This window comes from Monodelphis domestica, chromosome 2 (genome assembly GCF_027887165.1).
Source record: "Monodelphis domestica isolate mMonDom1 chromosome 2, mMonDom1.pri, whole genome shotgun sequence".
NCBI lineage: Eukaryota > Metazoa > Chordata > Mammalia > Didelphimorphia > Didelphidae > Monodelphis > Monodelphis domestica.
The window spans coordinates 168,224,279-168,232,718 of record NC_077228.1 but is presented as its reverse complement, the minus strand read 5'-3'; the positions used below and the strand labels follow the sequence as shown (position 1 = coordinate 168,232,718).

Genomic DNA, 8,440 nt, shown 5'->3' with positions numbered 1-8,440 from the left:
TCTGTGTATAACTCCATATCTGGGTCACTAAGATCTTTTAGATCTTCCCTTGGTTTATATACCATTTCTATAACTTGGGTGCAGTCATGTAGTGATTCACCCCCTAAAAGGCAAATCAGGAATCAGAGTTGCTGGGTTTAGAGGTGCACATCTATGAATGGCTAGATTATCATTTTCTAGCAAAATGATCACATACTGAGATAGCTTAGCAGATGTGAATGCATGTATATTCTGTGACCTTAAAAGAGTTTTTCAATTTTGTGAGCAAAATATGTATTAAGCTTACATCCCAGTACAATGTCATTCCCTTATTTCACCATGAGGGTGGCTTCAGAAGAAAAGCATGGGATTGATCATGTAATTTGATAGATATGATTAAATTAAATTAAATGTTAAAAGATCATTCTACTGTAAATATGAATAACAGGGAAATAGGTTTTGAATAATGATACATATATAACCCAGTGGAACTGCTTGTCAGTTCCAGGAGGAGGAAAGAAAGAGTGGGGTGGTGGAGAATCCTGAATCATATAACCATGGAAAAATATTCTAAATAAAAAAGGGGGGAAAAACAGTCACAGAAATAAAAAAAGAAGATGGTTTCTTGAACCAGAGGCCCATCACTTTGAACCAGTGTTATCCTTTATACTTGGTTACTTTAGCCTTAATTCTCTTCTCTGACTTCTTTAATTTTGTGGTCACCCCGGGCAAGGTCTTTGTCAGAGGCCTCTCTAATTTAGAATTAAAATTTCTTGGGGCTTGCTGCTTAATTTCTTATTGAACAACTATACCTTAGCACAGTCTATTCAGAGGATACTTTTCCAGAAAACTGTCAAAGGCTCTAAGGGTTAGGCACTCTCAGTGTTTCAATCCCCAAATTTATGCAAATGAAAAGGCAAAGAAATAAAACTAAGACCATGAGGCAAAATCATGTTCTTCTCTCTAACTGTCCCTGACTGGTCTCATTCTTACCTTGGAGACATCTTTAGATCTATATGTAGCTAGCAAGAGCTATCTTTTCTCTCAGCCCATCCTACCACAGAGACAAGCTTGGGGTGTAGCTTTCCCAGAACACTCATTGCAGCCCTCAGTGAACTCACTGAGTGGCATTTCCCAGGCCCATACAAAGCATAGGCAGAAGCTGTCACTGGCTCATGCTATGGGGTACTAGGAGTCTTACTGAAGTCGGGAGGGTCCTATCTCAGCTTCAGACTGATTCAGGTCCTTGAATCAGGGCTCAATCAAAGTGATTTCTATTCCACAAGTCTGTAGGACTAAATGCAGTAATATTTCACTTACCCATTTGCAGCCAAGACTACAAGAAGTTGCCATACTACAAGAGAGAAAAAAGGACTGATGCGGAAGTGTCATTCCCTGGTCTGATTTTACCTTCACTCTCAGGGACAGGGGAGTCAGAAAGCAATTAGGTACTTTCATATTTTTCACAAAGGGGTGTGGTTCAAGGATTCCTGCATCTTAACATATGTCAAGTGCTGAAATCTTGAGTCTCACACTAGGTTCAAGTCCTTGCGCTCTTTGGGCAGAATGCCATCAATTCACATAGGATTGGTTTGGCCTTTTTGACCTTGTGCTCTTTGGCACTATGCAAGTAGCTTTGTGCTTTTTTGGCACTGTTCAATGGCTCTTCCTGTATTCCCTTCTCCTGGAAACAGACAGAATCATTAAACAAAGTACCATAACATTTATCCATAAATGGCAGGTTTCCATAGTCTAAAGCTTTGGAGTATGCATTAATATTATAGCAAGTATATTTTAAACTTGTATTATTGCACATTATAAAAAAAGTTAAAGAAAATCATCTCAATACTGGTGACATGTGTTTCATATAAAAAAAGGAGAGAAAAAAATTGAAAAACCTGAAATAGTGTATTGCACATGCAAGGAAAAACATAGCTTATAATAATTGACAGGCTTTGTCAACTAAGGAAAGGTAGAATACAAAGGTTTCTCACCAAAAATGAGATCCATCTCTTCTTCAAACCTGGCCATGATCCATTGTGAGTGCAAGAAAGTGATTTTCACAAAGTAACAGATTTTATAAAGAACAAAAGTACAGCATGTAACGCACATTCAAAAAGTATCAAGATACCCAAATTATAATAGCCCATTTAATGACAATAGCAAACAAATCCACTATCATATTTTACATGAGTCTGCTGTATGACATTTAAAGAAATGGATACCTGTCACAAGTTTTTCAGGTATAGCAATGTTTCAAGCTTGGCTGAGATAGTTTAAAAAAATCTATTACGGCCATCATTACAAAAATGTGGCAGAGGGGTCTAGAAAAATCAAAGCCTCTATACTGTTTATGTTGGGTCTAAGAATGTCACCAAGAATCTAGAGCTCATTCTGGTAAAAGGGTAAAGTGAGCTGAGGAGTTACAAATGAGGGATGCCCCTCTTTTGGGAGCCATCCAGGGGTACCATGCCCTGTGATCAACTTTCCAGCTCCTTTGGTATGAGACTGTAATGTCCCATCAGGAGGTGGGGATTATAATTGTACTTCACTTCAGCTACTCAAAATGGACTTTACCTCCTGTTAGAGGCAGGTAAAATGATCAGTTGTTGAAAAAAAAATCTAAAATTCATGCTTGAAGACCCCTTAAAATCAATTTGAGATATTTAGCTCATTAAATTTACCAAAGGTTGTTATACAATTGTAACCAGTTTTGATGAAGTCCATCCATCCTCTATGTGACAGTTTACAAAGCCAAAATATTAAAAAAAACCCTATTTTTATATGAGTTATTCAATAATATTTGTTCAGTATAGTTATAGAGGAAAGGTAATAGAATATAACAGTAGTTAAAACCCAGTACATTAAAATGATTCAGTGTAACAGAATAGTATTGAATACATTTATTTATGAACTTAAAACAATAAAATTAAATATTAAAACAATCAGCAAAATACAGTAAACATGTTAATATATATATAATATGTTAATATTATTTGTTATATGTTAATTTGTATATATGTTAATATATATATATATATAACATTCAAGTCTGAAAAGTCTTAAAAATATACATTCCAGTCTCTTTAAAGTGCTAAGGTGCCTTCCCTGGGATCTCCCATACTGAGGGAGAATATGGGTTTGAGGAATCTCAAACTGGGCAGGCACAATTGGCAAAGAGTTGCAAAGAAATAAATTTCTCCCCTGAATCTCAGGCAAGATAAGTGAAAGGTTTAGTACACTCATGAAAAAAACATCCTAAAGCTGGAAACTGTTTTTTTTTTTAGCTTTAGTCCAATGAATTTTATTCAATTTTTAAAAAATTCTAGAATAGATTGTGAAGGATGTAGTTAATGGGCATCTTGAAAAGAAAGCATTGATTACATAGAGCCAGCCTAAGCTTAAGCAAGAATGCCAAGCCATTTTAACTTAATTACATTTTTTGACTGTGTTATTAAACTCTGGAAGAGCAAGGAAATGAAGTAGACATAATTTTTCCCTCTTCCCCTCTAACCTTATACACACACACACACATATATAAACATATATATAGTCTTAGTTGCCTATTATATTGAGGTTAATTGGTTCATCCCTTTTTTATCTATCTATATACCTACCATATCTGTCTGTATCATGTTTACACAGATTTTATCAGAGCATTTGGTAAAATCTTTTATATTATTTTGTGAAAGATGGAGAAATTCAAGCTAACCAATAATAAAATTAGATGCATTTGGATCTGGTTGAATGGCCACATTCAAAGAATAATTTATTAGCAGCTTTAGCTTGGCAGATGGCCTCTAATGGAGAGCCCCCAGGAATCTGTGCTTGGCTCCATGCTGTTTAACAATTTTATCAGTGACTGGGATAAAAGTATTGGTGGTTGTTCATCAAATTTGAGGATGATCCAAATCTGGGAAGGATAGTTAACATACTCCATGACAGAATCAGGAACCCCCAAAAATCTTGGCAGGCTAAAGCATTGAACTGAGGCTATAGGTTAAAATTCAGTAGCTATAAATGTAAAGTCTTAGATGAGTTAAAAAAACATATAGGCTTGGTCGGACAGCAGTTTGTATGGAAAAGATCTGGTTGCTCAGAATGAATCATTGTGATGTGACAACCAAAAATCTATTGTGATCTTGGGTGCCACTTTATTTTTTATTTGAATTAATTTAGTCAATTTAGATTATTCCTTGATTACAATAATCACATTATTCCCCTCCACCCACTCTTTTTTTTTTTAACCCTTACCTTCCGTCTTGGAGTCAATACTGTGTATTGGCTCCAAGGCAGAAGAGTGGTAAGGGTAGGCAATGGGGGTCAAGTGACTTGCCCAGGGTCACACAGCTAGGAAGTGGCTGAGGCCGGATTTGAACCTAGGACCTCCCATCTCTAGGCCTGACCCCTCCACCCACTCTTCCCGAAACCAATGCACAATTTCATTGGGTATTACTTGTGTTCTTGATCAGAACCCATTTCCATGTTGTTGTTTATACTAGGATGTTCATTTAGAGTCTACATCCCCAACCATATCCCTTTGATCCATGTATTCAAGCAGTTGTTCTTCTTCAGTGTTTTTACTCCCATTGTGTTTCCTCTGGATGCGGATAGTGGTTTTCCTCAGAAGTTCCTCTAAGTTGATTAGGATCACTGCATTGCCACTAATGGAGAAGTCCATTACGTTCTCTTGTACCACAGTGTGTCAGTCTCTGTGTACAATGTTCTCCTGGTTCTGCTCCTCTCACTCTGCATCAGTTCCTGGAGGTTGTTCCAGTCCCCATGGAATTCCTCCACTTTATTATTCCTTTGAGCACAATAGTATTCCATTGGAAGCTGTTTGAAATAGGCAAGGTCCTGCTCTTTCATAGAATATGCCATTTGGAAGAGTGACTTCCTTCTCCCCTTCTCCCCCTAAGGTCCCCTGCCACATGAAGGCTAATTGTTGTCTATGGAAAGAGCACCTCAGTTTTTACCAGTGGGACCAGGGCTGGGGCTGGGGCCGGTGAGCGATCTGGGTCGAGAAGGTCAGGAGTGGATGGCTGGGACAACTCAGAAGGCAGGATCAGACAGTAGTAGCAGGAACAGGAGCAGGAGCAAGAGTAGAAGCAAGCTGATGGAATTTAGCAGCAGGAGCAAGAGGAATCAGGAGAAGTGGCTTTGTGAGGGTGGGTGGGTAGGTGAAAAGCCTTGGCAGGAGAAATGTGGCTTAACCCTAAATACTGTGCATTGGTTCCAAGGCAGAAGAGTGGTAAGGGCTAGGCAATAGGGGTTAAGTGACTTGCCCAGGGTCACACAGCTAGGAAGTGTCTGAGGCCAGATTTTAACCTAGGACCTCCCATCTCTAGGCCTGGCTCTCAATCCACTGAGCTACCCAGCTGCCCCCCTTAATAACTCTTATACAACACAGTAATCCAAAATCATACATCTGCCAGAGCATCACACACTTTGTTTGAAAATACACTGAAATCACAAATACACTGTTTAGGATGACCTTCCATTTCTGCATCTTTGTAAGAAATTGTGCTTTGGGATCTGATGCTTCCATCTTCTTTCAGCTTAAGTCTCTTCCTTTTTCCTAGGAGGAAAGGGTTCTTTCACTATTCTTTTAGCTTCAAATCCATAAACATTTTATATAGTTCTTTTAAAAGGTAAGAGAGCCCTCATGCTTAATCACAATACTAGCATTTTGAATTTATCTTGGTATCAGGTGTGAGATGTTGATCTAACCCTAATTTTCCCCATATTGTTTTCCAATTTTCCCAAGCAGTTTGTGTCAAATAGTGAGTGGGTTCTTGTCCCCAAAAGCTGGGATTCTTTGGGTTAATTGAACACTAACTTGCTGAGGTCATTTACCCCAAATCTATTCCACCAATCCACTTTTCTATCTCTTATCCAGTACCAGATTATTTTGATGATCCCTGCTTTATAGTATAGTTTAAGATCTGGTACTGCTAGGCCACCATCTATCACTTTTTTTTTACTAGTTCCCTTGATATTCTTGACCTTTTGTTCTTCCAGATGAATTTTGTTGATATTTTTTCTAGTTCTATAATAGTTTTTTGGTAGCTTTTATATTATTTGGTAGTTTGGCACTGAATAAGTAAATTAGTTTACATAGGATTGTCATTTTTCTTATATTAGCTTGGCCTTCTCATGAACAATTAATGTTGTTCTAATTGTTTAGACCTAATTTTATTTATGTGAAAAGTGTTGTAATTGTGTTCATATTAAACTGTATTTGTCTAGGCAAATAAGATTCCCAAGTATTTTATATTGCCTAGAGTGATTTTAAATGGAATTTCTTTAATTCTTGCTGCTGCTTTTTGTTGGAAATATATAGAAATGCTGATGATTTATGTGAGTTTATTTTGTGTCTTGCAACTTTGCTAAAGTTATTAATTATTGCAAGTAGCTTTTTAGTTGATTTTCTTGGATTCTCTTAGAATACCATCAAATCATCTACAAAGAGTAATAGTTTAGTTTCCTCACTGCCTACTTTAATTCCTTCAATTTCTTTTTCTTCTCTAATTGCTAAAGCTAGCATTTCTAGTATAATCTTAAATAATAGTAAAAATTGGCATCCTTGCTTCATTCCTGATCTTACTGGGAAGGCTTCCAACTTATACCCATTGCAGATGATACTTGCTGCTGGTTTTAAATAAATACTACTTATTATTTTGAGGAAAGACCCTTTTATTCCTATGCTTTCTAGTATTTTCTATAGGAAAGGGTGTTGTATTTTGTCAAAGGCTTTTTCTGCATCTATTGAGATAATCATGTGATTTTTTTCCTCCTTTAAATTAAAAACCTTACCTTCTGCCTTAGAATCAACACTTTGATTCTAAGACAGAAGAGCAGTAAGGGATAGGCAATTGGGGTTAAGTGACTTGCACAAGATCACACAGCTAGGAAGTGTCTGAGAGCAGATTTTAACATAGGACCTTCCATCTCTAGACTTGGTTCTCAATCCACAGAGCTACCCAGCTGACTCCAATCATGTGATTTCTGTTAGTCTGATTATTGATATAGTCAATTATGTGGATCGTTTTCCTAATATTAAACCAGCCTTGCATTCCTGGTATCAATCCTACGTGATCATAGTGAATAATCTTTGTGATATATTGCTGTAGTCTCTTTGCTACTATTTTATTTAAGATTTTTGCATCTATGTTCATTAAGGAGATTGATCTGTAATTTTCTTTCCCTGTTTTTGCCCTTCCTGGCTTAGGTATCAGTACCATATTTGTGTCATAAAAAGAATTTAGTAGGACTTAGGAGATTTCTTGATGTGTCAATCACTTTGAAACAGAATTATCCTTTCTATGCAGTTTGCTTTATACTTAATTCTTTTCTCTTACTTTGATTTCCTAGCCACCAGAAGCAAATTCTTTGTCAGAAGCCTCTTTCTTTGGATTAGAATTAAAGCATAAAACTAAGACTAAGAGGCAAGTTCCTGTTCCTCTTCTACTTATACCTGGCTGACTTCATTCTTGTCCATGACATACATATATACACGTATGTATACATATATATCTCTCTAGTACAGAACAGCTTTACTTTTATGTTTCCCCAATTTGGGTTTCTTGATCTGGACAGGTTGTCCATACTTGTGATGTTTTTCTTTCTTTCCTTCCTTTTTTTTAAAATGCCTAGAGATGAGAAGAGTCAATGTCAAAGAACAGGCTGGTCATAACCCTTCCATGAAGCTAGACCACTGAATAGAATATCCAGGGCTCAAGGCCCTCCTCCTCTCTTTTGCTCCCCAAAGTAAAACCAGTGTAATTCTCCCCCGACCCCATTGCCCCAGCACTCTCATCCACCTGGATTTTTCAGGTGACCTAGAAATTTCCAAGAGCAAACTTTACCTTTACACAGCAGGACTCCGATCCCTAGGAGGACAACACAGACTATACCCACTGGGATGCCAATTGAGATCCAGTAATTCCGTGGTTTCATGTTGGATCCTGTAGTCACAGTGCCTAGAAAAATAAGTCAGGACGAACAAGAATCAGTCTGTGACTTGGAAGGTGGATTGAGAACTAGGTGGTAGATGGAGGTAGGCTGAAGGTAGCATGTGGGGTGGGAACAATTCGGGAACAGGGATGGAGACTGGCAGAGATTATACTCTTCGTAGAACTTCCAGGAGATTGAGAAGGAAAGAACTGGGAGAGAAAGAGGGCAAAGAAGGCAAAGGCTTGGGTGGTTTCAAGAGAGGGCATAGAAAAAGAGGGGAGGACCAGAGGAGATATGAATTAATATCAGATTAGAAAGGATTTAGGTATCCTCCAGTGTTTATTCAGTACCTGAACTACTTCCTTAGCATCTCCCCAGGAACCTTCCCTTCTCTCTCAGGTCCTTTACTCTTTCCTCTAGTCCATCCTCTCCATCTCCTCTATCTTCTCTTAGCATCATGGATGCCCTTCAATTGGGGAATGGCTGAACAAATTGTGGTATATGT

At 37.7% G+C, this 8,440-nt stretch overlaps 1 long non-coding RNA gene across 1 annotated transcript; it reads right to left on the bottom strand.

The window, feature by feature from the left end:
* Window positions 1-4,083: 4,083 nt before the first annotated feature.
* Window positions 4,084-8,418, bottom strand: LOC130457184 (uncharacterized). Its single transcript, XR_008916287.1, has 2 exons — window positions 7,848-8,418; window positions 4,084-5,557 (listed from the first exon to the last, which is right to left on the bottom strand). It is a non-coding gene; the product is annotated as an uncharacterized LOC130457184 (long non-coding RNA).
* Window positions 8,419-8,440: the final 22 nt, after the last annotated feature.